Source organism: Odocoileus virginianus, chromosome 2 (assembly GCF_023699985.2).
Source record: "Odocoileus virginianus isolate 20LAN1187 ecotype Illinois chromosome 2, Ovbor_1.2, whole genome shotgun sequence".
NCBI lineage: Eukaryota > Metazoa > Chordata > Mammalia > Artiodactyla > Cervidae > Odocoileus > Odocoileus virginianus.
In genome coordinates this window covers 30,063,200-30,090,969 of record NC_069675.1, presented here as the reverse complement: position 1 = coordinate 30,090,969, position 27,770 = coordinate 30,063,200, and the positions used below count along the sequence as shown (strand labels likewise).

Below are 27,770 nucleotides of genomic sequence, written 5' to 3'. Positions count from 1 at the left end.
ATTATAGCAACTCAGCACAGGGGAAGTTTGCACAGGGAATGTATATTTCCAACACTAGGATATTAAACTTTATCCTCATATCTAAAACTATATTTCTATCACAGCTTACAAAGCAGAAAACATAAATCACTAGCAGATATAACTTTCTGAAGTGCTTAAAGTTTTTTTTTCCCTTCCTATACCACAGCTTCAAAATTTACACTTCCCTAATGCTCAAGAACAAGTTTCAGCAAAGACAGGGGTCAAGATGTTTGGTGTTTTGTTTTTCTTTTTAATCTAATCTTATTATTACTCCAGTGGAGCACTCAAGGAAAGAAAAAAGCAACTGGGCCAGATTGCCTCTGGCTAAAGACTATAACATAAATGGACATTATAGCCCAAGGAATCCTACTGCTAGAAACAAACAGGCAGGAAAGAATTGTAACCTCTTCGCATGCAAACCTCATGGGAGTGACCCAGGAAAATGAAATTCTCCTTGGTGATGTATAATGCTTTATTACGATGACCCAGTCTCCAGGGCTGTTTAAAATTCTGAACTCAAGTTCCCTGAATTCTGATTCCCTTCTCATCAAAATTGCTATCCCAATTTTAACTGCACTTCCCTGAGGGCAGAAAACATCAACTCACCATATTTATAGCTGGTGCATAATTACTATATGCAATATTTATCTGGCTATTCATCTGTTTGCGTGTCTTTGGTCTAGCTGGTGAAACTGTCACCAAAGTTCTCAGCATCTTGTGCAAAGATCTGTCATTCACTGGATATTTTATCTATCTGGCTTGTCCCTTGGGTTTCTTGAAAGGATGGCTCCCCTTTATCAGTCCTTCCTGAGAGGTTCCTCTTGTTGCCTAGTGAGGTTTAGGGCCCCATTAGAGCTTTATTTCTATCTAATAATTCTGGATATTGATGTACACCAAGGGCCTGAGTTCTTGTTTCATTGTTCTGTTAACTCACAGCTTCCCTGGTAGCTCAGCCGTAAAGAATCTGCCTGTCAATACAGGAAGCCCAAGTTCAATCCCTGCATCAGGAAGATCCATTGAAGAAGGAAACAGCAACTCACTCCAGTATTTTTGCCTAGGAAGTTCCATGAACAGAGGAGCCTGGTGGGCTATATAGTCCATGGGGCTGCAAAGAGTTGGACGCTAAACAACAAAAACCTTATTTACAGCCCCTTATCTCATACTCACAATGTAACTTCAGGCTACTGGAATCAATAAATAGAATGGGTATTTTAGTGTCATTTAAAACACTTCATCCAATGGTATGAGTTGTGGCACTGTAAACTGTAGGAATGCCATCTCCACACTTTCTGGAGATTCTAATCTCTGTATATATAGAGAAGAGTCAGACCAAGAATTTCCTAGATTCCACTCCCTTCCATGCTGAATTGGAACATCTAGTTGGTAAGAGGTCTAAGACATCCAGTATGGTCATCAGCCTCTTACTATATCCCCAGTTTTCCACCTCTTGGTGATGAGAAGTAATATCTCAACTGAGCCTTAAAGCAAGTGTTTGGCTCAGGAAAAAGGAGTAGGGTGATCGCAAAAGCTAACCTCGTTAGCTCATTCATTACCATACTGTAAATGTAAACTAACTTCAACTTCTTTACTTTCCAAAGCATTGGACCAGGGGATATTTTGGCATCTAGACTGATACTTATCCAGCACTAACCCACAGCAAGAAGAGTAGCTGCATTCTCGGAGGCTGTTTAGCCTTGTCCAAAGTATGACTTTCCATCTACCACTGTACCAGCTTTAATTTTTCATTCCCCCACAGAGAAGACCTATGGGATTGGGGAAATAAACTTACTTTGACATTAAAGCTTTCCTTCATCTGTCATAAATTTTCTAGGAAAGAAATTTCAGCCTTCATTTTTTAATTCACTGTGCTGTAGCAGAATGCTGGGAAATAGCAGATGAATAATCATTTATTTTTTCATTAGTCAAGTCTTACAATATTGACCATTATAACTTAATGATTTATTTTTTTCCTTCAACATAGTCTTAAATTTTCTCAATCTCTAAATCTCTCTATGTATTTCCATTTCTAACTTTTCTTTCACCCTTATTTCTTTTCCTCTTTTATTTCTTATGGGACTCAGACATTTTTATATTCTCCTTCCTCATTTAGACCTGAGCAACAGGGAATGGTCTCTAAGCATCATGGTTATTGAGGGGCAGAGGCTGGAAATGAAACTGGAGGTGCATATATCTGAATGGAAGAAACCCTCTTTTTGAGTCAGCCAGTCCTTTGGGGCTCAGTCCTTCTGCTCTTGTCTTAGATATTATGGAGCTGGTCACCTGCAAGGCAAAAAATTGCCTCCTCGTCTAGGCATCTGTCTGTCGCAGCTCTCAGCAACAACCTCTTCCCTGCTCTGTCCACCTGCTTCACCATCAGTGAGAAGGACAAAAATCCCAAGCTCCTTCTTCCTCATTGTTTGCAGTCATTTTAGAAGCCTCATTTGCCCCAGGTGCCCTGAGAAGAGTAAATGCTAAAAGCTGCATGTGGGCCAGACTCCACCTAATGTTCCATCTGTTCCTTTGAGAAAGTCCCATTCTCCTTCAGTTGGGCATGACTTCCATAATATCCAAAGAGATGGGGATTGGAGAGCCTTCTCCTCCCTCCTACCATTCACATCCAGGAAAGAAAAAAGAGTCTCATGTTCTTTAAATTATTATCATAAGCTTGATTTGCTAAGTAGTTAAGTAGAGAGGTAGAAGATGGGCAGTCCAGAACACTCTTGCTATTTATAGCCCATATCAGAGTTTATTACTACTGTCTCTTCTCAAATCCACATAAATAACATGTAAACTGTCAATGGTGCCAATGGAAACAAATTGGCAAAATGGACAATGGACTTGGAAAAAAATATTGAGAGAGAGAAACCACAAAGAACAAAATGGACCCTGTGAAAAAGTAAAAACAGTTTCCTTTTTAAAATCACGCGTGTCTCTGTCATTACACTGATGATTTCAAAAGAGCAAAGTCAGAACCAGTTTTCCTTCTGGCATGTACTTGACTCTTTCTTCCAGGAAGCTGGGCAAGGCTGGACAAGAGGGCCGACCCTGCAGGCAAATGCAGAGGATCAGGACTTTCTGTTCTGGGTTCTCCCTCTTTCCATCTTCTCTGCCCTTTGCCCCTCTTTTTGGGGTTCTCTCTTACCCCCACTCTGGCATCCAGTGTTCACCTTCTCCCCAGAGAGAAGCTTTCTGATGACCTACTTTTAAGTAAAGCTTAAATGACTAGCCATCAGTCAAGGATGTGAGAAGGGATGTCCTTCACAAAGAAGGAGACTCAACTCTTTGAGCTCGAGGTTTCTTTCTGGCAACATCTGACTCTGTTAGCAACTGTACTAAGGTGTTAAGGATTTAATGTACCATCACTCCTGATATTCTTGTAATTTTAGAAATCTTTAGGGTCCAATATTTAAAAAAAAAAAAATCATCCCCACAGCACTATGCCATGAGTGCCTTATGTCCAAATGTATGCTAAGTCCAAAGGAAACACCAAGAATAGAACTCTGCTATAAAACCAGTTGGGGAGAGATGAGGGAAATCCATTCATGTATCCTTTCCAATATGTCTTTATTGAGCATCTTCATGTCATGCAAGGGCAAGTTGGTGGGTGTTGGAAGAGTGGAAGGATGCATAAAACAAATATAAATAAAAGCTATTCTCATCATAGTTGAAAAACATATATAACTATAGTAATAATAGCTAAAATATATCAAGCATTTTTTACATGCCTGATGCTGCTCTAAGGGTTTTGCAGTATCAACTCACTTCATACCCACAACAACCTGTGCCTCTTCTCAGATCCACTTAAGCAAGCTGTAAATTTTCAGTGGTTTCTATGGGAACAAATTGACAAAATGGACAGCACACTCAAAATAATAAAGAAATAGAATGCAAAAGGACCAAAAAAATGTCAAAAATAAAAAGTTTCCTTTCTAGAATCACATATAATTCATAGTTGAAACAGTCAAGAAACCAGGAACTACTTTCCCTCTAACATGTATATTCACCTCTTCTCCAGGGAAGGTGAATAAGACAGGTTGAGGAAAAGGACAGACCAGTAGGCAAGCCCACAAAGTCTGGAATTTTCATCTTGAGCATCCCTTGCATCTACATCCTCTGTACCTTCCCCCCTCTTTTTTTTGAGTTATAATAATTCACTTTCAAGTTCAGCAGGTAGGTTTCATTAGTCTCACTTTAGAAAGGAAGAAACTGGGACACCCAGGAATTAAGAAATGGACTTCAGGTGACACAGTTGGTAAATGGTAGTGCTGATCTGACTCAGGGAACCTGGCACTGAGTCCATACTTGTAACCACTATGGTAACTGCTTTCCTAAAAAACATCACAAGCACCCATAGAGGCACTTGTAAAGTGCCCCAGGGGCATGAAGGTGAGAGCAAGAACTGGACTTTTTGTTCTGGGAGCCCCCTCTTTCTATCTTCTCTGGAAAGGATGTGGGAGATAAAGTAGCTGTTAAACTGAGTCTTGGAGACATGCAGAAGTTTACCTGGAAGCAAGAGCATTTCACAGAATATCAACAAGTGTGTACATCACAAAACAGCATGACACATTTGGCAATGACAGGTATGTTGACATGAGGGCATCTTCAGACAAGCATGTTTGGAGGCAGGGATACTGTGACAAGTGTTAATGCTGGGACATTTAGTAGTGATAAACTTATAAAAGAACTTTTACTATGTTATCCCTCCCACATCTGGTAAGATTTAAATGAATCCTTACGGGTCAATCATTTCTTTGAGAAAGTCTCCACTATTTCCAAGGCTTATCTAGGAGCACTCTCTTCCTGGCATATTCCATGCATTTCTACATCAGAGTATAATGCAATGGCTGGTTTACTAAGCTCTCTCCCCACTTCCTACTCATGTTCCATGTTGTCCCCAAGGGCAGAAAATGAATTTTTATGCTGTATACACATGGTTCCTTGAGCAATGCCTGCCACATAATGGATGTTCAATAATACCCATAACCTCTTTTCTACTCAAGGACCTCATACCTGAAAGTATTGCATCTTTCTTTTGTATCATCATTTTCCTCTCATTGAATTCTCAACAATCTAGAAATGGGTTGTTTCTTCCTTATCAAAAACTCATTGTTGACCCCCATGTCTCTGTTTAGCCATGACACAATTTATCTTCTTCAGCTTCACAACAAAGTCTTAGGAGCTGTTAATTCTTGCTTCCTGACTTCCCCACTCCCATTGTCTCTGACTCACTTCAAACAAGCTAACATCCTTTATCTACCTCGCCACCAAAACTGCTCTTATAGCAATGGCTAATAATCTTATAGCAATAATAGCAATTAACACTATAATAGTAATGCTAGACTCTTATAACAATGACTAGTAATGTCAAATTCTAAAGTCACTTCTCTGTCTTTATCTTGCTTGACTAATCCTTCTTTCTTGAAACACATTTCCCTTCTTTCCATGATACCACATTCTCCAGAGCGCTCTGAGTCAGTCCCGGTCTCCACTGTATTGTCTCTGTACACTCCAAAATACAACTTATGATTTCTTCCTTCTGGTTTGCCCCTTTCTTGTTCCCACCTCAGTCAGCGGCCTCATCAGTTGTACTCAGTCCAAAAACTGAGATATTATACCTCCTTTCTAAAGAGAATAGAACTTAGTCTACACATAATTCTATTCTGGAGAGAACAGACTAAGTTCTCTAAATTAGTGGATTATAACTAAGTCTAAGTCTACTATGTTAGTGGAATCTAAGTCAGGAAGTTGACCTCCAAACCATGTCAAGAATCCATTCACCCAGCTCCTTATCTGTATACCACCATCTATTGCATAGATTATGGCAAGTTCCCCCTTCATCCTGTTTCCATTCTTATCTCTTCAAATCCACTTTCCACACAGCAACCAGAGTAATTTTTTTTCTCTTCTTATGTTTTAAACATCTATTTTTGTCTTAAAATAAAACACATATACAGAAAGAACATAAAACATAAATGTTCAATTCAATGAATTACAATAAATCAAATATCCATGGAGCCACCCCAAGTTCAAAGGCCAGACAGACACTTACCAGAACATAAATCACTATCGTAAGTATACATTGGATTTTACTGTGTCATCTTTGTCTTGCCCAGCTTCCTATATTTTCAATTCTTTGGTCTCTCTGAATTTTGTTACAGATATTTTCTTCCAACTTTCATTTCAGGCCACTACTTTTCTCTTCATTTATGTCTAATATGCTGTTTAATAATTTCATTGAATTCATAATTTTGTTTCTTGCATTTTCAATCTCAGAATTCATATCAATTCCTTTTAAAATCTGTTAGATCACTTTTTAGAGTGTCACATTTTCTGCCAATATTTTGTACCTTATCTTTTGTCTTTTTGAAGATGATAGGTTAAATTGTTTTAAATTCCAGTATCTGAAGTCTTTGTGGGCCCGTTTTCTATCTGTGATGTTTCTACTATTTCTCATTTATGTTGTCTTACCTGCAGACAACTGGTTCTTTGATTCTGTACCAGACATTTGTACTTTTAAAAAAATGTTTATGGAATTGATTGGATCCTAAGATGATGCTAGTTTCCTTGTTAGAGAACTTTCTTTTGTTTCATCTAAGTGCCTGTGAGAACTATAATCAGGAAGCATCCCCTTAATGTAATTATAAGGTCTGAGAATTCCTGAGTTACTGAGAGGATTCAAAGTGCTGCAGTTAATGCATCAGCAGGTTTAAAAGTTACTCATTTCACCTACAATGCAACTTTTTAGAAGCATCTCAAGGAAACTCCTAAAATTCAGATATGTTCTGCTGACCCTTCTAATCTGTCAAAAGAGTCATTCCACTTCCTAGAAGTGAATTTGGTCAACATAAGCCTCTTGGGGAAAAAGTGGACCCCAAATACTTGGATTTTCAAGATGCTGGTGTAATAATTTCTCACAAATTTCTTAGTTCCCCAAGGCCTTCCAGCAGATTAAAAAGCAAAAATTGGTATATGGTTTATGCTCAGTGAGATTAGTTTGAACTACTTAGTCTACTAATCCAAAGATTGGAATTTAAATAATATTTTTGAAATTTATATAATGAGACAATTTGTAAGACCCAAACAACAGATATTAAAAACAAAAATGAACTGATGAAGAGGCAGGCTTTTCAACAGAGAAGGCAATGGCACCCCACTCCAGTACTCTTGCCTGGAAAATCCCGTGGACGGAGGAGCCTGGTAGGCTGCAGTCTATGGGGTCGCTGAGAGTCGGACATGACTGAGCAACTTCACTTTCACTTTTCACTTTCATGCATCGGAGAAGGAAATGGCAACCCACTCCAGTGTTCTTGCCTGGAGAATCCCAGGGACGGGGGAGCCTGGTGGGCTGCCATCTATGGGGTGGCACAGAGTCGGACACGACTGAAGCGACTTCGCAGCAGCAGCAGCAGCAGTAGGCTTTTCAAAATAGATTTCAGAGAGCCAGTGAGACAACTGGCCCACAAGGAAAACAAAAAGGTACTGAGAGAAATGCAATGGAGGGGTGGATTTTCTAAAGCTCAGAGAAAGGATTTATAATACTAGTCTTAGAGTTTGAGAAACTTTCTCTGCAGTAGAACACAGAAGAACATTGCTGACTCAGTCTGAAAGAATCAAAAGATGAGAGGCCAGATAAAGGATCTTACAGTAGCAGATTAATGCTTTATCTGGAGAGTAACTATCCTCAGTGATAATCAAATATGCAAGAATTCAGGGGACTAGGTATGGAACCCATGGTAAACGTATGAACTTAGGATCATGTTTAAAGTAACACTGCATCCAAAGGGTTGCTTCTGGGGACCACGAATTTCCAGCCAAGGGTATATGTGAAGTGGACTGCCATAAAACCAGAAGTTGAGGGGCAAAAGGAGTAACAAGTCAAAGAAGAGGCAATTCCCAAGTGAAAGAAGCTGCAGTCTGGGAAATTATCCAGGGAGACTCTGAAGAATACACCAATTCCATAAGAAAGACACTTTATACATCTTTCAGACATCAGGAAGGCAAAACTCTCCTCTAATGATGGGCTTCTCTGGTGGTCCAGGAAGTAAAGGATCTGCCTGCAATGCAGGAGACATGGCTTCAATCCACGGATCAGGAAGATCCCCTGGAGAAGGGAATGGCTACCCGCTCCAGTATTATTGCCTGAAGAATTCCATGGACAGAGGAGCATGGTGGGCTACAGTCCATGGGGTCACAAAGAGTCAGACACAACAGCCCTCTAATTAAACTAGTTTAATAAAAGCTGTTCATTCCACTATTCTTCTTCTTTACATACACTGTAACCCTGAAAAGGAACAGCATCTAGCAGACAAAACAGGTGGCCAAACAAAAAAAACTGAATCTGATTGCATTCTGCTCCTTGAAGGCAGGAAGCCCTAGCTGCAAGTGAAGGGAGAAATCTTTCCAGTAAATGAAGATTAAAGTCTTGCTTATTTAATGTATCAGCTTGGATATCCTGCTTCTGTATTGAGTTTATACTTGTGGCTTAAAGAAACCAGAGGGCTTTCTATTACCTAGAAGTTACTGGAAAATTCATGGAGGTCCTTTCAGGGAAGGAGAAAGAAATTTTCAGTGAATTAATTTTAAAGGGTCAATGAGAGGTAAAAATAACATGAGTTTTTTGATAAGATCCTACTTTTCTGAGTAAGAAAAAAATGACATCATAGTTTCAGTAAGATGATTCCAGGAGGGAAAAGTAATATAGATTATATGGAAAAGAGGTTAAATCAGAAATGCTAGCAAAGCCACTGTTATGATATTCCTTTGTGAGACAGTGAGAGAACAGAGGCCTTTCAGACCTGGGGGACCTGGAGGTAATAAGAGGGGTTTGTGTCACCCACCCCCAGAACAACTCTGAGGATGTAGAAAGAGAAAACAATTAATCAAAATCTTCCAGATACATATCACCTGTAAAGTTTATTTTCAGCATTGTCTTCAACAGTTAGCCTTGCTAATCTCCACTTTCCTCATCTATAAAATGAGAAAAATCATACTTGAGATATGAATGTGATAAAAAACATAATAATAGATGAACTCACCACAAGTTAAATGAAATTGAGGTATAGAAATGAATGAATGACTCTAGGGTAAGATTAGGAGGGAAGAAGGGCTAAGCTCTGCATCTTGAAATCCAGACCAGATACCACATTAGAGCTGAAATTCCCCATGTAATCATTTCTGTGTGTGTGTTTTGCTTTTATAATCAAAGTCATGTTTAAATATTAAAGAGCTGATTTTATTGCCTCAGGACTAGTCTGGAGAATCCACCTAGATTGGCGCAAACCTGTTGGGTGAATGATCCTACTTGTTATTCAGATTAGTGTTTACCAGCAAACATTCAGTCAGAGCCATGTGCTAAAGGCTGCTGGCAAATCTTCCCATGATGACTGAGTTGAAATGAATACCAAGGCATGTCAGTGACTGGCTCTCATTAGATACTCTTTGACTGAGTTGAATATTGAAACAAGGCCACCTGATAGAGTCATCCTGGATTCCTGCAGGAAAGAACCAGAGGTGCTGGAAGCAAATGAGGTGCAGGTGGAAAAGCGTAATAAATTCTGCAATTTACCAATGTTAATATGAAAAATCAGAATGCGAACCTCATTGAAAAGGATCTATAGGCTATTTATCTACTCAAAGTGACCTTGTAATCTATCAGTCATTTAAGTGATAGCAAAGAACATGAATGCCACCCTGTGGCTACCAGCAGAAATTATACTTAATATAACATAATTTTACATAATTAGAGGGTAATGGGAATGTGATTAAAAGAAATCATGCAGATGCCAGGAGAAAGAGAGATGGCCCAGATAAATAGTTATCACTGCTAATAGATGATGCAGGGAGGCATTACCCAAAATATTAAGGGAATAAACTCCCTCATCTCTTCTCTAAATAATGTAGGCAAAAAAGATAAACTCTGATTATGCACACACAAAGCATTTGACAAAGACAAAAATAGATTACTGGTAATAACAGAGATGAGAATAGAGAAGGAAAAGTGTCTTTCCGTATCCTTGTCACTCAAGCTTATAAGATTATGAGGTCCTCCCATTGACACAAAGATGATTATTCCTCACTGCCCACACATGTCTCCTTATACACAAATGTGCATTTCCTAATTCACAGACCCATTTTTTTCTTCTGCTTTTTCTGCATCTGATGACTGCAGATTGTGGGTTTTATTCACTTTCTCACCAGATTTCCACAGAGCCAGGTACCATCCTAAGCCCTGATCTACAACAGTAGAGGTCCCTGCCCTCACTGAGCTTACATTCTATTTGGGTCAACAACCACCAAATAAGCATCTACATGTCAGGTGGTAAACAATTCAACAGAGAAAAATTAAACAATGCAAACGGAAGTGTGAATGTTGGAGGGTGGAAGAAGGTTGGGGAAAGCGTCTTCAATAAGATAACACTCAAAAGCCTGAAGGATGCAGTGAAGGAGCAGTCATGCATATATGAGGCAAAGACACTTTTAGGCAACTGGGATTATAGTACAAAGGCTCTGAGGTCAAGTTTTCTTGGAGTGTTTGTGGAACAATGAAAAGGCCAGCATGGCACAAAGCAAGTAAGAGGATATGTGGTTAGGGATGAAGAAGAAGATATGGCAGTGGGAGGGCAGGCAGACACACACGGCTTTGTGGACAATTCCAAGGACTTTAGCTCTTACTCACAATTAGAGCTTTCTGACATGCTCTGATTTATGCTTTAAAAGAATCAATCAGTCAAGTATAGATAAGGGACTATAGGGGTAAAGCAAGGAGGTTATTTCAAAAGTCCAACAGATGATGGTTATGACTTGGTCCAAGGCAGTAGCAATGAACAAGGCAATGGTAGTCAGATTTTGGACAGATAGTAAAGGTAGAATCAGTATCATTTACCACTGGATTCAACATAGATATGCAAAAATGAGAAAAGTCCAAGGGTTTGGCCTGAGTAACCAGAAGAATGGAGTGACCAATCACTGATTGCACATGCTTCATAATCAAAAAACCAAAACATAAAACAGAAGCAATACTGTAACAAATTCAATACAGACTTTTTTTTTTAAGTCACATCAAAAAAAAAAATCTTAAAAAGTAAATAAATAAGTAGCACAGCACAGTGTGGTTATCAAGCTTCCAAACACTCAAGACTTTGTTAGTTTTTGAACATGAGCCACAGAATTACCCATACCAGAACCCCTCAGAAGCAGACAGAGGCCAGTTTCAAAGCAGCACTTCTCCCAGTGTGTCTGTAATGACACTTCTCCCACACCTTATCCCTTCTATCATACCATGAGCTTCTGTAAAAGACAGGGACAAAGAGGCAGATTTCTTAGTATCAAGATATAAAGGGAAGAAATCTCACCAGCTCCATGCTGGGTCACCATAGTAACAAAGGTTCTGAAATTATTTAATCTATTTTCAAATTCCATCTCCAAGATGAGCAAAATCAATGTAAGAGAAGAAATATTAGGCCACTGAAGGCCAGTAGAATATTTAAGTTTTAATACCAGTGTTGTGAACCTTAAGAGAAAGAGCATTAAGGTTTGAGTGGATCTCCATCTTATTTCACTTAGAAATACTTCAGGTTTCAAAATGGAAGAACAGAGGGTCACTTGAAGATGAATGGGCAGTCAATTTGGAATAAATGAAGCAGACTTCCTGATAATATGGCTATGGGGGTGCAGAGCTTTATTCCTGTGTATAAATGCTAAGACTACTTGGCTATTTCACTGTCTTAGTGCCTTATCTGCACTTATCCCTCAGTGAGAAGTCATTTAAGTGTCTGACTGGATTCTTCTTTCTGTCCTTTTATAAGCTCATCAGAGTGATATACCCTATAGGTCACAGACAAACATGCTTTCACTGTCAGACAAATCACAACTTCTCTTGTTCCTACCCTTTCTAACTGAATCATCTGGAGCTTGTTAACCTCTCAAATTTAGATTTCTCCATATACAAAGGAGGCTACTAACATTGTAATCATTGTAATGATTAAATGAGATAAGTATGCTAATCTTTCAGTAGAGAACCTGCCATGTAAAAAAATGCTCAATAAATGGTTGATATCATTTTTATAATCATTAATAATATACAGGCAGTGTCTATGAGTGAAAAATAGTGCAACAGTATTAAAAGCATAATCAACTGAGACAAAAAAAAATTTACTGTAGTGTATTCATTTTCTGTATCTAATAACCACCCAAGTCCCTTGCTTTATAAAATGTAGTAAATTCCCGTTTAACAGAATGACTGACTGGAGTCAACCACTGCTGCTCCCATTGAGGTTACAGCTGCCACTCTGGACCTAGCCCACAATATTAGGAGTCCACTATTCTTGGCATGATTCACTGACATATGTAGAAATATCTAAACTACTGGACATTTTAATACTGACCTCTAACATGAATTTTGAGAATGAATTTATAGAAAGAAATGTAATTAATGAAAAAAGCATATAATTTATAGACTTTAAACGTGGAGATTTAAAAATCACAATGAAAGAGATCATATAGTTCCATTTTTATCATGAGAAAACAGATACTACTTGGAGTAAGTGGTAAAGTAGGATTTGGAGGCAAAGACTCTGTAATTCCAAGAGTTCAGGCATCCCTATTCTCTGGCCATATCTTCTAACAGTCAGAAGCTCATTTCCAAAACAAGACAATTTCCTAGAGAAAAGGCTTTGGGATCCTCTCAGTACCCTCTCTACTGGTGCTACTCTGGCCCAATATGCAGGTTCAGTCTCTCAGCTGTGTCTGACTCTTTGGGACCCCATGGACTGTAGCCTGCCAGGTGCCTCTGTCCGTGGAATTTTCCAGGCAAGAATTCTGGAGTGGGTTGCCATTTCCTCCTCCAGGAGACCTTCCCAAGCCAGGGATCAAACCCATGTCTCCTGCATCTCCTTTATTGACAGACGGATTCTTTACCACTGAGCCACCTAGGAACCCAGGCCCAAGCCACAACTTAATCCTTGCTATCCCCATCTTGTCCTCTTAATTTGTAAGAATGGTCTGTACAACTTTGTTTACCAGAGCACTGAAATGGTACAAACATGTCTACCTGCAAAATGGTGATACAGGTTTTCCTCACAACTGTATCATCTATAAACTCCTGAGTTGTATCATCTGATGAATCATCACACTAGACTGCAGAAGAGGAAAGCTTTCTTGCTTCACAATATCTGTTAGTAAGAACCCCTGATGATATAATTTCTTTCTAGGAAAGCAGGATGGATATGTTTGGGCCACATAGTAGAAAGTAAACATGTGTGGATAAAAACAATCATTTGAGGTACTAGTATAAACTATATGAAATTGTTGGTATTTGACCATTTTTCCCCCTACATATACAGTCACCTTATGTAGTTCAACCTTATAGAAATATTACATTATTTTACTAGGTGAATATTGCCTTTGGAGGAAAAAAGTTATTGAAACAGTGAACTAATATTTGTTATCACAAAAAGACAGGGTAGAGAATCAGTGTGACTCTGAGGAACTCAAAATTTTCCCAAATATTTTTTCAATACTCAGAATGAAAAACCTGGAGAAAACATCATATGTTCATTTTGCAGGTGGGAAGGTTCAGCGCAGTTCAGTTCAGTTCAGTCATTCAGTCGTGTCCAACTCTTTGCGACCCCATGAATCGCAGAACGCCAGGCCTCCCTGTCCATCACCAACTCCAGGAGTTTACTCAAACTCATGTCCATCGAGTCGGTGATGCCATCCAGCCATCTCATCCTCTTTCGTCCCCTTCTCCTCCTGCCCCCAATCCCTCCCAGCATCAGGGTCTTTTCCAATGAGTCAGCTCTTCGCATGAGGTGGCCAAAGTACTGGAGCTTCAGCTTCAGCATCAGTCCTTCCAATGGACACCCAGGACTGATCTCCTTTGGGATGGACTGGATGGATCTCCTTGCAGTCCAGGGGACTCTCAAGAGTCTTCTCCAACACCACAGTTCAAAAGCATCAACTTTTTGGCGCTCGGCTTTCTTCACAGTCCAGCTCTCACATCCATACATGACCACTGGAAAAACCATAGCCTTGAATAGACAGACCTTTGTTGGCAAAGTAATGTCTCTGCTTTTTAATATGCTGTCTAGGTTGGTCATAACTTTCCTTCCAAGGAGTAAGCGTCTTTTAATTTCATGGCTGCAATCACCATCTGCAGTGATTTTGGAGCCCCCAAAAATAAAGTCTGACACTGTTTCCACTGTTTCCCCAACTATTTGCCATGAAGTGATGGGACCAGCTGCCATGATCTTAGTTTTCTGAATGTTGAGCTTCAAGCCAACTTTTTCACTCTCCTCTTTCACTTTCATCAAGAGGCTTTTTAGTTCCTCTTCACTTTCTGCCATAAGGGTGGCGTCATCTGCATATCTGAGGTTATTGATATTTCTCCTGGCAATCTTGATTCCAGTTTGTGTTTCTTCCAGCCCAGCGTTTCTCATGATGTACTCTGCATATAAGTTAAATAAGCAGGGTGACCATATACAGCCTTGACATACTCCTTTTCCTATTTGGAACCAGTCTGTTGTTCCATGTCCAGTTCTGTTGCTTCCTGACCTGCATATAGGTTTCTCAAGAGGTGGGTCAGGTGGTCACTAAAACCAAGTTGACCAACCATAATGTAAATTGATGGCCAATACATTCCTCATCATTTAGTACCCAATTCTTGGCACAAAAAATTTGATGTTTTAGAGAATGAGAACATAGGAGGAAAACTGTTGTAGAGAAACAGAAGTGGTGAAAGAAACGGGAAGGTACCTGTGGTTGGCTCATGTTGGTGTGTGGTAGAAAGCAACACAATATTATAAAGCAATTGTCCTCCAATTAAAAATATAAATTTTTAAAAAGCCGAGCTAGAAGAAGAAAAGAACTGACAAAAATAACAGAAATTTTAAAAATGGAGGAAGGTACCTAAGAGTTTGGAGGACAATAGAGGGGGTTTTAGTGCACTAAACACAAGTAAAGTCTGTCATGGCAATCACTGACTAAAAGAGAGTGATTGTGTTTAGAGGGCATCCAGTTCATCTCAGTTCTTCTCTGACCAGATTCAAAATGTGTGTTCCTAAGACACATACTTCTCTATAGCTGTCACTTTTTCTCCCTTCAAAAGCTATTCTTGCTGAGCAGACCTCAGTTCTGTTACGTAAGTTTAAGAAAAAAAAAAAAATCCAAAGACTGCTTTGAGGCAGGAAGAAAAGAAAATCAATGAGTTGTCATGAAACACAGGACCCATAGGCTCGGTTCAAAGGGACAATCTAAGGAGCTCTAGTCTTTCTTACTCAGGGGGATGGCCAAGATGCTCAGGGACCATATATGGATGTCATCACATTATTTAAACTCATTCATAATGTGAAGCTTAAGGCCAGATATTTCTATGAGATATTTCAGTTTTTAAAATATATTCCTAATTATTATCATATCAACCCATGGGATAGGTAGGAAAAGCAATGCCATCCCTCTGAATAGAAAAGTGGCAATTTGTTGCTAATAAGAAAATCGAGGCTCATGTAGTTGCTCAAGACCTCACAATACTGCAAGAACCATGACTAGAATCTAGGCCTTCTGATTGTTCAGTTTCAGAAACAACATGCTTTGGATCCAGAGAGATTTGAGTGTCAGCTCATATAAACCAATTTCCTCTGTAGTCATCTGAGTCTCAGTTTTGCTGGCTGTAAAATGTAAATAAGAGAGTCTATTTTGTGGGGCCACAGGCTCAAGGAATGTTGATTCTCTTTCCCTTGCTTGCAAAGACAGAATGCTCTAGTGGGGAAAGTGAAGTAAAATGAGTGGATATTCAAAATGGTTAACTATGAAAAGCAGTAAAGGAAAAGGGTTTCCAGGTGAAAGCAAGTTGAAGTTTTGGTGCCTCCTAGACCGCATTATGGACTTCTCCAGTGTCTCAGACAGTAAAGCATCTGCCTACAATGCGGGAGACCTGGGTTCAAGCCCTGGGTCAGGAAGATCTCCTGGAGAGGGCAATGGCCTGCCTGTAGGTTCCTCTGTCCATGGGGTTGCAGAGGGTGGGACATGACTGAGCAACTTCACTTTCACTTTCTTTTTCTTCCAGACAGCGTTATACAAATAGCTTCAGTCTGAGGCTGACATCCTTAAGTTTGTTCATTTTCCCTGTTAAACTTGAATAATATGCTTTAACTAGGGATTAAATATACTTTAAAACCTAACTAAAAATGAAGATCACAACATACCTCCCCTTATCCAAAGGAAACGAAATACAAAAGAAGTTGCCCTAGAGTTTAATATGAAAATGAACTGGTTACCTTGATTCTTTTACCTTTCTGCTGCTGCTGCTAAGTCGCTTCAGTCGTGTCCGACTCTGTGAGACCCCATAGACTGCAGCCCACAAGGCTCCCCAGTCCCTGGGGTTCTCCAGGCAAGAATACTGGAGTGGGTTGCCATTTCCTTCCCCATCTACCTTTCTAAAACATTTCAATTCAAACCTAAACTGAATACTGGATTAGCCTGAATGAAGGATGATAATTTCTTGAAAAATGCAATGTGTTTCTCTCTGAAATATCCTTATTTATAGAGGGAACCAAAGAAACAAAATCCCTAAAACAGCAGATTGCCTGAAAGTATATTTTATTGTCATAAAAATGAGGGGTATGTTATATGATATGGGGCAATGCAAATTATTTACGAACATACACATCTTTGGGGAAGGCTAACATAGTAACTGGAGAAGGAAATGGCAGCCCACTCCATTATTCTTGCCTGGAGAATCCCAGGGACAGGAGCCTGGTGGGCTGCCGTCTATGGGGTCACACAGAGTCGGACACGACTGAAGCGACTTAGCAGCAGCAGCAGAAACACAGTAAACTCATTTCATACAGATTAGTTCATCAGCGCAGCTAGTTATCACCTCCATCCTAAGCAAGGCAATGAAAGAATGGGACACGGGGATAGCAAGTTTTGATGTGGCAACACTGAATTCAATGGAAACACTCACTTCTCAGTGCTCTGGATGGCAGAAAAGTCTTAAGTAGAAGAAGAGAGAGCATCAGTACCAAGAATCCCCCATTATCTTTTGCCTATTTATGACACACTATTGAAATTTATAGGCTATTTACTGCTATTTTTCAAAAGTGCTTATATAACATTTATTTATTCTTTTCTAATTCAATAAACACTTTGAGCACTATTTGCCACGCACAGGGCAAGAGTTACAGGAGGAAAGAGCTGATGAATTCAAGGCTACTGTTCTCAAACAGTTTAGAATGGAGTAATATATAAATTTGCTTTAAAATAAGTTTACATTCCCTGAAACACATACTGTGGAAGCAGCATTAAGGAGTCACCAGCTGAACATTAAAAATTAAACGTAAGCATGTCAAACTATACGGCATTAGCTAAAACTGGTTATGGTACATGTTGTAATGGGATATGATGAAATTGTTTAAAAATAGAGTTCTTGAGTCTATTTAAGAACATAAGATATTTCTCACAGCATATTAAATGAAAAATCGGGTTTAAAATACTGCATCAGTTATACCCCAACAGCTAATGGCTTAAAATAACAATATAGCATATCTTATCATCTTTCAGTTGGCTAAGGCAACTTTGTTGGAGTCTTCTGGGACCACTGATGCAGGAGTGCTAGACAATGCAGCTACAGGCTCACCAGGGGCCTCACTCATCTAGGACATCTAGGATGACTGTCTTTCTCCCTTGTACCTCTTGCTGGGGTTGCACTTAAAATTGAGTAGATGAGCAGGACAAAAATATAATAATGAATTCAGACAATTTTTGTTTCTACTTTAATTTGGCTTTCTGATTCATCCATTAGGATGGGACCTCTGAAACTGAATTCATAAGTAAAACACAATAAACAAAAGTAAGAACCAACACTTTTTGAAAAGTTATTCTGTGTAGGGCATGGTGTTAACCACTTTATCTGCATGAACATGTTTCATATTCGCAACCACCCTCATGAAAAGATAAAATTAGCTCCCATTTATAGATGAAACCAAAAGATGTTTAGTCACTTGCCTAAGGCTCACAACTGGTAATGGCAGAGCAGATATTCCAAGTGTAGCTGCCTCCAGAATCCAAGGTCCTAACTCCACTCTGCTGCCAATAGCTCGACTTCCCAGAGTTTACCAACTCCCTAAAATCGATCTAAAAATATTGCATGCATATAACTTTTTCTGTTGATAAATATGAAATGTTAAAAGGGTCAAAAAGTCTCCAGGTTTCTGCTGAACTTTCCTATGGAAGCCCAACAATCTCTAACAAAAGTAGGTACTTGCTACATCTACCCCACTGGGTCACCAAACCTGCCCAGACACATCAGAACCCCAGCAATGGATGCACTGCCACTGTGACTCCCACTGTGACTGGTTACAAGTAGCAAAGTTCAAGACCATGCATTTAGCTGGGTTCAACTGATCCAAACAGTAAGATCACATGCTTCTCACTTTCCTACTTCCTGGACTAGAGATCTTTCTGAAATCTTTCTGGGTGTCTAAAGACCCTATGAAACTAGGGAGTTAAAGAGATGGAGATAAAAGAATCCAATCCATGGGGATGGAGAGAAGACTGGAAGCCCAGTTGGTGGGAGCCTACATTCTGGGGGTTCACAGGATGGGCATCCTTCCCTTCCCATCTGTGTCTGCTCAGACAGCCCCACGGAGTTACTGAGCAAGCTGCAGCTGTGCAGATTTCCATCTCTGATAAAACTTTGCCTGAGAGGTATTTGCTGATGGTTGTCAACAATCAAATGAATTATAGATGATGTTGGTAAACAAAATGCTGCCTTGATGAATGATGAGTTGACTCATACTCTGACATGACTGCTAAGTCATTCAAAGCGCTGATTAAACCCATTACTGTAAAATAATCACCATCCATTACCTTTAATGTCGTGAACTGACAACCTAGTTAAGGCAGCTGATGGTGTCAGCAAAGTGATTTGTGTTACTGCATGTCCATCGACAATAAATCACTTCTATAAATCAATGAACAGTAGCAATAAAACAATATATTTTCATATTTCTTGACATTCAATTACAGAGTGTGTATATGGACTTAGTCTTAAACACAAACACTGATATGGAAGGATTCAGCATTCACCAGCAACAAACACAGGATTAATCCTATTTTAACCTAGACTGGAGGTGGCTTGTATAATTATGTGTGTGTGTGAGCGTATGTGTACACACACCTTCTTCAGCAACTAATCTACTTGATGCTGCCAAAATAACACATTACACAAGAGTAATGATGATTCTAAAGATGCTCCTTATCCTGACCTTAGATAAGGAAAGATCAGAACATATAGAGTAAAGAGCAGTGGCCCAGGAACTGGGATGTCTGAGAACTCCATTTTTAAACCTGTTTGACCTTGCACAAGTCACTTAACCTTTCTGGGATTTAGTTTCTTCATGTCCAAGGTGGGAATAATACCTGCCTATTTCAGAGAGTGATTAACAATCAAATGATGAGATACTTTACATGAGAATCCTTTTCAAAATGTAACACCTTCAAAATTTAGTTTTCATTTTCCTTTCTCTGAATGCACTATTAACTTTAAAACTCTCTCATCTTATATGTCGACGGCTATTTCCAGGTCTAGAGGTCTTGTACACAATTAAATCTTAGCTAACTCAATTTTTAACACAGCAATATTTTATGTACTGAATCTTTCCTGATTCACTGACATATTATCTAGTACTTAATTTTGTACCAAGCAATGTCCTACATCTTGAGAGGACAAAAGTGAAAAGACGTTTAACACGCAATGATGAAAATAGAAGAGAAACAGGAAACTAATAGAATCTACATAAAAAAATCATTATATCAAAGTCAGTTCCCCAAACACCCAAATCCTATTTTCTTTTAGCCATTATGGTTGTTACTGTTCAGTAGCCTAGCTGTGTCTGACTCTTTGCAACCCCATGGACTACAGCACAGCAGGCTTCCCTGTCCTTCACTATTTCTCAGAGTTTTGCTCAAGCTCATGTCCACTGAATCATCTCAACCTCTGTGGTCCCCTTGTCCTCCTGCCCTCAATCTTTCCCAGCATCAGGGTCTTTTCCAATGAGTCAGTTCTTCGCATCAGGTGGCCAAAGTACTACAGCTTCGACTCCAACATCAGTCCTTCCAATGAATATCCAGGGTTGATTTACCTTAGGACTAACAAATTTGATCTCTTTGCTGTCCAAGGGACTCTGAAGAGTCTTCTCCAACACCACAGTTCAAAAGCATCAGTTCTTCAGTGCTCAGCCTTCTTTACAGTCCAACTCTCACATCCATACATGACTACTGGAAAAATCATAGTTTTGACTATATGGACCTTTGCTGGCAAAGTGATCTCTCTGCTTTTTAATATGCTGTCTAGGTTGGTCATAGCTTTTCTTCCAAGGAGCGAGTATCTTTTAATTTCATGACTGCAGTCACCATCTGCAGTGATTTTGGAGCCCAAGAAAATAAAGCCTGTCACTGTTTCCATTGTTTCCTCATTTATTTGCCATGAAGTGATGGGACCAGATGCCATGATCTTACTTTTTTAATGCTGAGTTTTAAGCCAGCTTTTTTACTCTCTTCTCTCACCTTTATCAAGAGGCTCTTTAGTTCCTCTTCACTTTCTGCCATAAGAGTGGTGTCATCTGCATATCTGAGGTTATTGATATTTCTCTCAGCAATCTTGAGTCCAGCTTGTGATTCATCCAGCCTGGCATTTCACATGATGTACTCAACACATGGGTTTTCCTGGTGGCTAAGATGGTAAAGAATCTGCCCGCAATTTAGGATAGCCAGGTTCAATCCCTGAGTTGGGAAGATCCCCTGGAGAAGGAAATGGCAACCCACTCCAGTATTCTTGCCTGGAGAATTCCATGTACAGAGAAGCCTAGCAGGCTACAGTCCATGGGGTCGCAAAGAGTTGGACATGACTGAGTGACTAACATACACACACACACTCTACATATAAGTTAAATAAGCAGAGTGACAATATACAGCCTTGATGTACTCCTTTCCCAATTTGGAACCAGTTTGTTTTCCATGTCCAGTTCTAACTGTTGATTTTTCACATGTATATAGGTTCCTCAGGAGGCAGGTAAGGTGGTTTGGTATTCCTATGTCTTTAAGCATTTTCCACAGTTTGTTGTGATCTACACAGTCAAAGAAAGGCTTTAGCATAGTCAATGAAGCAGAAGTAGATGTTTTTCTGGAACTCTCTTGCTTTTTCTATGATCAAACAGATGTTGACAATTTGATCTCTGGTTCCTCTGCCTTCTCAGAATCCAGCTTGAACATCTGGAAGTTCACAGTTCACATACAGTTGAAGCCTGGCTTGGAGAATTTTGAGCATTACTTTGCTATCATGCGAAATGAGTGCCATCATGTGGTAGTTTGAACATTCTTTGGCATTGCCTTTCTTTGGCATTGGAATGAAAACCGACCTTTTCCAGTCCAATGGCCACTGCTGAGTTTTCCAAATTTACTGGCATATCTGGTGTAGCACTTTAACAGAATCATCTTTTAGGATTTGAAATAGTTCAACTGGAATTCTGCCACCTCCACTAGCTTTGTTCATAGTGATGCTTCCTAAGGCTCACTTGACTTCACACTCCAGGATGTCCGGCTCTAGGTCAGTGATCACATCATCATGGTTATCCAGGTCAGGAAGATCTTTTCTATGTAGTTCTTCTGTATATTCTTGCCACCTTTTCTTAATATCTCCTGCTTCTGTTAGGTCCATACCATTTCTGTCCTTTGTGTGCCCATTTTTGCTTGAAATGTCCCCTTGGGATCTAATTTTCTAGAAGAGATCTCTAGCCATTATGGTAGAAAATTCAAAAACTGTACTGTATACTTAGTGAGTCTTCAACTAAGTTTCACAAACTTCTTTTCAGAAGACTATTAGGTATAAGAAGCTGCAAAGGTTAGACATATACATATGATTCAGACACTCAGAAGGGCCTGCGATTCTAACTGAGAGGAAAAACAAGTATACCATTAAATATGAAATGAGACAGAAATTGTGATGAGTAATCAAAAAGGTAACCACCAAGTTTCTTTATGATTAGAAGAAAGATAAATTACATCTGATTGGGCAACTAAAGAGAAGCACTAAGGCAGGGTTGGCATTTGTGATGATTCTGGAAGGATGAGTAAAATTTTAAAAAGCAGATTAAAAAATAAAAAAAATTAAATTAAAAAAAAATAAATAAATAAATAAAAAGCAGATTAATGTGACAAGGGAATGAAGGAATTGATTAAAGAAAGTTCCCAATGGAGGCATAAACCAAGGCAAAGGTAAGGATACAGAAAGCACAAAGTTGGGCAGGGACTAGTGACTTCGCTCACTGTGGTTGATGGATTCCTTGAGATGAACTCCTTGAGATGAACTAGGTTATGCTGTAGTAACAAATTAGGAGCTCAGTATAACAACACACCAACATATCAAAGGTTTACTTCTTGCTCACCCTACACATCTGTCAGAGATCAGTGGGCACACTCAGATGCCACCATTTTGTACTTGCATGATCTGAAATATGCAACTTCTCCTGTTGCTTCCAGAGAATAAAGTACAGAGAACTCCCACCTGTTCTTCTACATTCTAGAACAGAAGTAACACGTGTCTTTTCTACTTCCAGCCAATAAACCAGAAATGGTCATAGGTCTTAGGGGAACTACAAAGAGCTCAAACATGTAAATGGAAAGTAGATTGTCTGGTGAGCATTAGTATCCCTGTAATGGCTAGATTAAAAAATATGTACAACTGGGAGTAAGGCCAGAGATGGGAAATGTCCATCACTTTTAGCCATGAATGTCAGGGTGAGGAATTTGCTCTTCTCTTAAAAGGAACTGGGAAGATCATTGAAAGTGTATGATCAGGAGAATGACCTGATGGGGTTTGGTTAAATCCAGCTATTATCTGTAAGTTGGCCTCCTGGCTAGGGAAAGAATCAAATACTAAATTGGTACCTGCTGCTGCTGCTAAGTCATTTCATGTCCAACCCCAGAGACGGCAGCCCACCAGTCACCCCCGTCCCTGGGATTCTCCAGGCAAGAACACTGGGGTGGGTTGCCATTTTCTTCTCCAATGCTTGAAAGTGAAAAGTGAAAGTGAAGTCGCTCAGTCGTGTCCGACTCTTAGCAATCCCATGGACTGCAGCCTACCAGGCTCCTCTGTCCATGGGATTTTCCAGGCAAGAGAACTGGAGTGGGTTGCCATTTCCTTCTCCAAATTGGTACCATGGTCATGATAATGGAAAGAGGGGGGTACGAGTAAGAAAATTATGATATACAGACTGATTTGATTTGACAATTAATTGAAGGTGGGACCAGAAGAAGTAGGAAGTAAAGGAGGGAGAGAGTCAGTGGCTTGGACAATGTGGTGCCATCATACAGGTAGGCCAGTGGAGAAGCCACACTGGAGACCCCATATCTGGGAGATAAAAGTTATCATGATGAGAATCAAAGTGTTGAATTTGAAGCACAGCAACTACTATAGAAACCAGAGAAGTGAGTCAGTCTAGTGGGCCCTGAAATGCATTCAAAAATTGTCTAAAGATTTCTAATCGGCTACTCTTCTGTTTCATCACCAATATTACAGCCACACACATCAGCACTAAGACCCCATGTGTCTCGTATATCAGCAAATATTATAGCTTAAAAAAATCAGTACATTTCACCACTCATAACTAATTACTACTAATAATTATAAGCATAACTCTAAAAGTTTTATTTGTAGCATAATGGAATCAGAGTGCTCATGTTCTGCCTCTTGTATTAATACTAACTGGGTGCCAGACCTCAAGGAAGTGATTTCATTATTCTCTATTTCGATGTTGTCATGGGATATGCGTTATTTAATAAAAAGTTACCTTCTCTGGGAGGTCACTTTCCTGGTCACTCTACAGAAATTTTAATTGTCACTCCTGCCAACATTGCATATGCTTTATTTTTTTCTCATTACCCACTGATATGCTATCTGTTTTCCTTCTTTATTTTTGCTTATAGTCTGTCTCCCCCACTAGAATGTAAGCTCCATGACAACAACATATTTGTCTATTTTGGTCATAAATACTCAGTAATAGCAGGCTCTCTCTAAATGCTAATAATAAAAAGTAGAAGAGCTTATAATTACCATAGAAGAGCTTTTAATTGGACTTGGCAATAAATGGAATACAGAAGCTGTTGTTCTAGACTTTTAGAACTCAAATAAAGCATATTTCCCTGACCCTCATTTTATTGTTACATCATCTTTTGTAATATATGCATTACACTCTACTGCAGATATCCCTTAAAGTTGTAATGCCATTTGCTCCAACTTTGAAATTTGGACTATCTTACTGTGGACCACACTTTAATAAATATCATTACAAGTATAATTTGCATCTTTTTCACATCACTTGCTATATTCCTAAAAGAAGAATTCTTGGGTAAAAGAGTATGAACAGTTTAACAACTTCTGCAATTGAATTGGTTTTTGCCAAATTGCCTTCCAGAAAGGCATTATCAATTCATATCTCCCTTAAACAGAGATAACCTCACACTGATGAGTAAGATGATGGTCTCTGAAAAAGACGTCAGGTTCACGTCTTAGCTTAATGATCTCTGGTTGAAAATACTTGGCAACTCACTGCATCCCTCTAGTTCTTAAGTTCCATATCTGAAAAATAACTGAAAATAATGCTATTATTTTTTAGAGTTGTTCTGAAGATTAAATGTGAAAATTTAAAAATATAAAATGGAATCTTATAGACTAAATAAAATTTAACCACTGTTATTTCAGTGTATAGGACTATCTTTCCTCCAGATCCTTACCAGCACTAGGTATTTTTCTTTGCCAAGCTTAGTGTTTTTCTTACTGCTAATTACATTAGATTTATTTCACTACTAGTTATGATGAACATTCTTTCTTATGGTTATCATTTCTTTTTTTTCATTGGGATTTTCATCACTTACTGACCTATAAGATTTCCTTAAGTATTAAGGAAATTAATCTTCCATCTGTCAAATGTATTATAAATACTTTTCCAGACTGTGACTTGTCTTTTTAATTTGGGTCTGTGCTTTTATTTGCTTTACCAAATTTAAAAATTTTATGTTATCTAATCTATCAATATTTTCCCTTATGAGCTATGTTTTGGGGACTTTGCATAGGCAATTCTTCTTTATCAAGTATAATTATTCACTTATTTCTTCTAGCTCTCTCAGGCTTCTGTTATTTATGTTTAAAATTTCAATACATCTGGCATTTATTTTAGTTTAAGGCATGCAGTAAGCATCTCAATTTTTTCACATGCTAATTCAGTTGATTGGGTTTCCTGCTCATAACTTCTAGTCTTTGATTTTTTAACTGATGAGCTATTAATAAAACAGAGCCAAAGGGACCAAAAAGAAAAAGTAAACCAGATTAATTAAATCCAGATCATTATTTTATGCAATAATCTAATTAATAGACTGACTTGAATTCACTAAACTATTAATGAAGTTAATACAATTTAATAAAGTGAATAAAGTTTAATAAAATGAATGGGCTTTGTAACAACTATTCTGATTGTGTTCCCTTTTTTGCTTCTGCCAAACCTGGTCCTAGGCTGAGGCTGCTATAAGGGGATAGATAGCCCTTTTCTTTTCCAGGGGATCTTCCCAACCCAGGGATCAAACCTGTCTCTCCTGCATCTCCTGCTCCAGCAGGTGGATTCTTTACCACTGAACCACCAGGGGATTACCTTTGCAAAAATGGGCATTGATACCGCAAGCAGGAATGTTGGTCTCTCTGGAGAAAGCTGCAGACAGAATTACTAAATCTACATGAGACTACCCTGTAGACATATTCAAATCAATTACTTTGAAAATTAATTTTGTCTCCCTAAGTCTCTCTTGTTATCTCAAGTAGCATAGGATGAACAGTCCCCTATAACTACTGGAAGTCAAAATTTGATATTTCAAAATATAATTGATCTTAGTCCTATGGCAGTTCTATTCCCATTTTTTTAAAGAATCTGGGCATATAACCCAAAGAAGCAAGAATTGAAAGAGACATATGTATCCCAAGGTTCATGGCAGCACTCTTTCCGTGTCCAATAGCTAGAACACGGAAGCAACCTAGATATCCATTGGCAGATGAATGGATCAGGAAGTTGTGGTATATATACACAATGGAATATTAAATCAGCTATAAAAAGGAACACATTTGAGTCAGTTCTAATGAGGTGAATGAACCTGGAGCCTATTATACACAGTGATGTCAGAAAGAGAAAGACAAATACTATATATTAATGCATATATGTGGAATCTAGAAAGATGGTATCAATGATCCTACATGCAGGGCAGCAAAGGAGACTCAGTGGAAGAAGGTGAGGATGGGATGATTTGAGAGAAGAGTATTAAAACATATACATTACCTTATGTAAAATAGATGATACAGTGTGAGTTCGATGCATGAAACAGGGCACCCAAAGCTGGTACTCTGGGGCAACCCAGAGGGACAGGATGGGGAGGGAGGTGGAAAAGAGGTTCATGATGGGGGGGAGGGGGGCACATATATACCTATGGCCAATTCACATTGATGTTGTTAGGTAGGAAGTTAGACATGAGCACGAGGGGAGGCCTGGCTGAAAGGGATGCAAGCTGATCTCTAAACTCCATCCCAGACACACCCAGGAGAGCTCACAGATATGCAACAAAATACCCACAGAGACTTTTCTGCACATGCACCCTAGGCAAACAGTGGATACAAAATAACCACAGGGGCTTCTCCAGGGGAGGCCTGGTTGATCTCTAACTTCCTACCTAATGGTGTATGGCAAAAACTATCATAATATTGTAATTATCCTCCAATTAAAATAAACAAATTAGTTTATTATATATATATATATATAAAATATAATGGATCTTAATTATGTTTTTCCTTCTAACCTATAAAGTCAAATCTTCCTAAAGATTCCTTCAAACATATTGGTATTAACAATTCAGCTAAAATAAAATAAGAAGACCTACTTAAATCCACTTTCAGGTTCCCTGATTTTTCAGGCTTAGTAAGCATCAGCTTTCTTCCTATGACAAGGATCTTAAGGAAACAGGATTGCAAAGTAGAATTTGATTATTTAAAGCTGTTACTGCATTGATCTGAATGGCCTCCTGTCCATTTCCCCAACCCCCAGGCCTCTGAACCAGACTCTAACAGAATGTTAACAGAATGTCTTCTGTTAGCTCATAAAAGGAAGCCCTGGTGACCAGCTCATCTTCGAGGCAAAGGTTCAAGGCCCTCTTTTCTGAGCTTTCTCTAGAGACTCTGCTCTTGTTTGACCTCATCTCTTTGTACTCTTGATTCTCTAACTTGACTTTGACACCTGTTTCTGGCCCTTATTCGATTTGGTCCTTTCATTTTCATTTGTTCTTTTGTACTTGAAGTATTCTCACCATTTTCAGGTGAGCCTTGTTTGTCTAGGATCTCTGTCTTTCAGGAAGATTCAGACATTTATACATTACATGAGCTACTGAGTTACTGTTTGGTATAGGTATTAAATGCAAGATGCCTTTTGGTGAGAAACTTTGCCATAGCTGCTTATGTATGTAGGAGCTATAAACAAGATTTATAAATCACGCTTTAATTAACATAGCCACCTCTCTTTTCATCATAGTTATTCTCTCCTCTACACTTTTATTCATTATGTTCCCTTCTCCTGAAATAGCTAAACGTTTTCCTATTTTCTACTTTCTAGTCTTAACATTCTTTCAGTCTCACTCAAATCCTGGATCCTCCATGAAGCCTTGATAAA

General features: G+C 39.0%; 2 long non-coding RNA genes across 2 annotated transcripts in view; both read right to left on the bottom strand.

The window, feature by feature from the left end:
- LOC139038733 (uncharacterized) overlaps positions 1–27,770 on the bottom strand; it is a 300,176-nt gene that overhangs the window by 126,027 nt on the left and 146,379 nt on the right. The gene's annotated exons all lie outside the window — the stretch shown is intronic.
- On the bottom strand, positions 258–27,770 carry LOC139038732 (uncharacterized). The gene is made up of 2 exons (XR_011491859.1): positions 26,989–27,770; positions 258–3,066 (listed from the first exon to the last, which is right to left on the bottom strand). It is a non-coding gene; the product is annotated as an uncharacterized lncRNA (long non-coding RNA).